The sequence below is a fragment of the Macrobrachium nipponense genome, chromosome 7, assembly GCF_015104395.2.
Source record: "Macrobrachium nipponense isolate FS-2020 chromosome 7, ASM1510439v2, whole genome shotgun sequence".
NCBI lineage: Eukaryota > Metazoa > Arthropoda > Malacostraca > Decapoda > Palaemonidae > Macrobrachium > Macrobrachium nipponense.
In genome coordinates, this window is record NC_061109.1 from 75367700 (window position 1) to 75372699 (window position 5000).

Here is a 5000-nt window from a genome sequence, read left to right on the forward strand (position 1 = left end):
TATATATATATATATATATATATATATAGTATATATATATATATATATATATGTGTGTGTATATATATATATATTATATATATATATATATATATATATATATATATATATATATATATATATATAGTATATGTGTGTATATATGTATGTATGTATGCATGGTGGCATGTATGTACGCACACACACACACACACACACACACACACACACACTATATATATATATATATATATAGATATATATATATATATATATATATATATATATATATATGGGGATACAATCCACAATGAAGTAAAATCCTCTTGTAGTTTAAAATATATATTCTTGTACAGGATTAAAGCTTTCGAACATCAAACTGTGGGGATTTTATCCCCATTTACTTAGAGGTACGACATAGTACTTGGCTTCTGCATATATATATATATATATATATATATATATATATATATATATATATATATATATATATATATATATAGATATATATTTTCCTCATTATTCATTTGGTAAACGTGTAACTCGAGCGTCAAGGCAAACAACCAAACCTCTCTCTAAGCGATACCTCTCTCTCTCTCTCTCTCTCTCTCTCTCTCTCTCTCTCTCTCTCTCTCTCAAGCGACCCTCTCTCTCTCTCTCTCTCCGACAAATCTCTTTCTCTTCACTCTTTCTCTCCACTCTAACAGGTAGTCAAAATGAGAGAGTTGCATCATAAAATAAACATTTATTAAGTAACAAAAGATAATGATCCAAGTCTTACTGACTAACTTAAAAAAACCCCAACAGTAAAATGTCTGACAGTATTCAGTCACCAAAAAGTCTATATCCCCATCGGGACTCCCTCTCAGTCCCCCCATTGCCAGAACCGTCTGTTTCAAAGACACGAGAAACACACTCGTAAGTACCCACACAAGTTTAACAATCAAAGATTGAAGATTGGATATCATTATAAAAATGTCAAATAGATAACAAGCCGCTCTTTGGTTAAAACACTTCAACACTCACCCAAGCAGCCGGACTATTCAAAGCACTATATTAAAAAAAAAAAAAAAAAAAAAAAAAAAAACTCCCGGTGAGCACCACGGCATCTCGCCTTTCTTCCAAAGACGCCTCTATCAAAATCCCCCATAGTCTTGGGTATCCAACATTTTCAATAGAAGAGGCGCACACGCACATACGAACGCACACTTCGTTAGCGCCTCACAATAGGAGCTGCATCTAGTTTCACAAAGGCACTTGAGAAGAGAGTTCGTGAACTGAGTACATTGACTTGTCTAACTATGCAGTTTTATCTCACGCCATCCATACAAACCCATTGATCAGCTTCTCGGGTCGTTGCTTCTCCTCTGTTCTTCACATTCCATAGGTCACAGCGAACATATTGGCAACATATTATTAGTCAAAAACCCTAGGCCTTTCACTGCTCGGCCACCTAACTAATGCTAGCTCCCGCCTAGCAAAATAGCTTATATAATATAAAACACATTGGCCGGCTTAAAATAAAATATAAGTAATAACTGCATGTCTCTGGCATTATGAAATAAAGTCTATTACGCTTTTATCTCAAAATAACACTAGAATTTCCTCTCATATGGGATTCTTGAATATCCCTCTTTGTCTGCAACTTGCCGCACAGACAGTAGGAAGACAGAATGCCTCCCTCATTGTAGAAGACTTCTCACGGCTTCTGCAGATCCCCAAAAGACAAGCTGTAGAATTCTGTAGACTCTCGTAATCACCATCGTGGAAACTCTTGTAATCACTACGGACAAAACGACAGCAACCTCTCTGCACGGCTGGTGGACGTCTTGCTAGCGTTGGGAAACGACTTTTTGGTGTGTTAGAATGTCAGTCAAGTCACTGGTCAATATAAGAAAATTAACCCAGACATACTACTTCTATCAAACAATGATCTCAAAAAGTCAGAAATACTAACTGAACGTCTCCCAATTAACTCCCTTTAATATGACTACTAAATCATAAGTCATTATCATAACTCTCAAAGAAAAAAAAAACATCAAGTTCTCCAACTCAGTTCTCCAAACTCACACATCAGCACCCACACAACTCAGAAATCACAGCAACTCCACGGACTTCTGCACTCACATTCCAAACTCGAATGTTATCATAAGTAAAAAAAAGAAAAAAAAAATCGTAATGAGCCCAAGGAAAAAAAAAATCACGTAACAAGCCCAGACCCAAAAAATGTTCTCTCAAACTCTGATATCTGAACAACCCACAAAATCAGCAAAAATCTCCAATGTTTAACAGCAAAACCCCTTTACTGCTCATACAATTAATTACAATAAGACTTAATGTCAAACTCCCATTTACGTAAATAACAACCCCCGATAAATCACATCTCCCGTCCAAAAAGAAATGCTATTTAAGCTCAATCCCCTAATTATATCTCTCGTAGGAAAAGGAAGAAAAAAAAAATAAAGATAACCCCAAGTAGATGTTCCCAATCACAAAATACATAATACACGTATAATATGCATAACCCCCCACGTTTTTCCCAAGAAATGTCCCATGTAAAGTTACGGAATTTCTTGACATCGCAACTTTATTGACTGGAGATGTCCAGAAAGCAAACTCTTACACATGCGCTTTCGTGAAATGCTATTGTCAACATTTCCAGATATTGCAAAAGCTCTGATCTATCACCATCAGAGGAAAAAAGTCAGCACACAGCGCTCATCACATCGCTTGTCAGTAGAAAAATCCACCTGCGGACGTATGCTCGAACAGCAGTATAAAAAATGTCCAGTCAGACACACAAGTTTGGAAACTCATGATTCTATAGAAAAAGGTCTAACTTACACATTTCACAAAATTAACTCCAGGATATGACTAATGTGTTCAAAAATTTGTCTTGAAGACGTATTCTCTCAACATGACACAGCCCAATTATATGCCTCCAAGAATAATACACTTGTGAACATAAAAAATGCACACATCTCCATAGGACTCGTAATGCAGTAATGCCAAAGAGAAAGAACCACAGAAATCTTCTCTTGGCTCAAAAAAAAAAAACTCCATAACCACAAAAAAAAGGGTCACCCGCCAAAGATTAATTCCAACTCCATATATAAATATGTGACACCGCATTAATAAGAACATCACTCTGGTTATAAAAATATTTCCTGCATTTGGTTAATAACCACTCCCCTTATATTTCTCCAATAGCCACATGTTAATAAAAAAAAACACCACTCCAGGAATAAAGAATAATCACCTCTATTCGCAAATACAAAAATATTTACCTCTATTTCCCCAATTACTCCATGTGGAATAAAACAAGGCTCCAAAAAATATATCTCCAAAAAGGAATATCAATAAAATGAAATCCTATCTCCAAAAAAATGTGCACTCAAAGCATCTAACTCACACACTCACAAATATTGCCCCCATAATCTCCAAAAATGTGTCTCCATTTGCAACAAAGATGGCTGCAAAATAATTGAACTAAACATAGCTCATATCACCATTGCAAATATCAAAAATGGCCAAAAATATATCTCCAATATATTATATCTCAAATTATAACTCCAAAATAATATATACCTCCAATTATAACTCTAAATAATATATCTCAATTCTCCAGAGAATAACTCAATGTTATAGTCAAAAACTATAAAACTCTCTCATTAGCATAACTGCTGAAAAAGGCAAAAACTCGGCAAATAAAAACTGTCTAGAAAATTCTAGAAAAAATCACCAATGTGCCACAACTCATTGTAACTGAACTCCCAATACAAAGGGTCTTAGCCAAGACTTCTCCATATGCACTACGACATAGGCCACTAGAAACTTAGCCAAGTTTCCTATCCCTCACAAAGTTGTCACAAATACGACAAAGGTATTGTGCAAGAAAACTCACAATTTCTGGAACACAAATATCCAAAGAAAAAAATGTAGTGCCATTACGTATGCATTCAAAACATGCAAGAATTCTCCCGTAAATTTCTCTACAGCATCAAATAACTGAAACACAAACACGTTCCTGAACAATGACTTTAAGTCATGAACTGAGATATTAAAAATTATTCACACCAACTGGAGAGAAAAAACAAATTCAAATTCACCCTTGGTAAAAAATAAAAAAAAACTTGTCAGCGGTGGCTAACTTCCAAAAAAGGAGAAAAGAAAAATCAACAGCATTGTCAACTATCTCTCGTGACTCACCAGATGTCAAAGATATAAAATGTGTTGTTAGTTCCACCCAAAATTCAAAAAAGATTTCACCACTCTTGATAGCATTACAACACCCACGTATTAGTATACAAAAAATCAGTATCAGAAATATCGTTATCGCAAAATCACCAAAATTTGCTATCATCAAAATCACCAGCATCAGTATAAAAAAATATCACGAATGTCAATGCTTGTCCATTCACCAAGGAATTCAGCACATAACTCAGCAAAAGTTCAGCAAGATTCAACACAATTCACCAAGATTCAGCCAGATTCATCAAGATTCAGCAAGACTCATCCCTAGTGAATCACTGAAATATTCTCAAAAGTTACAAAAACTTTTAACAAATAACTAACCCCAAGATTTCTCCCATATATTTTATTGTAATAATTCTCCATGAATAATTATCTGTAATAATTATAAAATAATCTCCCATGAAATATCTCAAATCTCTCGTAAAACAAGTCTCCCGTAATGATAATTATACTTAAGCAACCCTCCCGTGACACATCTCAAGTATAATAATTATTAATAATAATAATAATTCTCCATAGCAATAATTCTCTTGCAAAGATCTCAAGTAAGGGTGAAATTCAAATAGCATACACAGTAATGCTGAACCTTATGACACACAACACAGACACGACACCATTCACGGCACCGGGCATCACCATACATCACCACTCGGCACCATTTTTAAAGTAATCCCTCCAACACAATAAAATAAAATAATAATAATCTGTCTCCTCATTTTGTGTCTTCCAAGGAATAAGGAAAACATACACCCATACAATGCATTTCA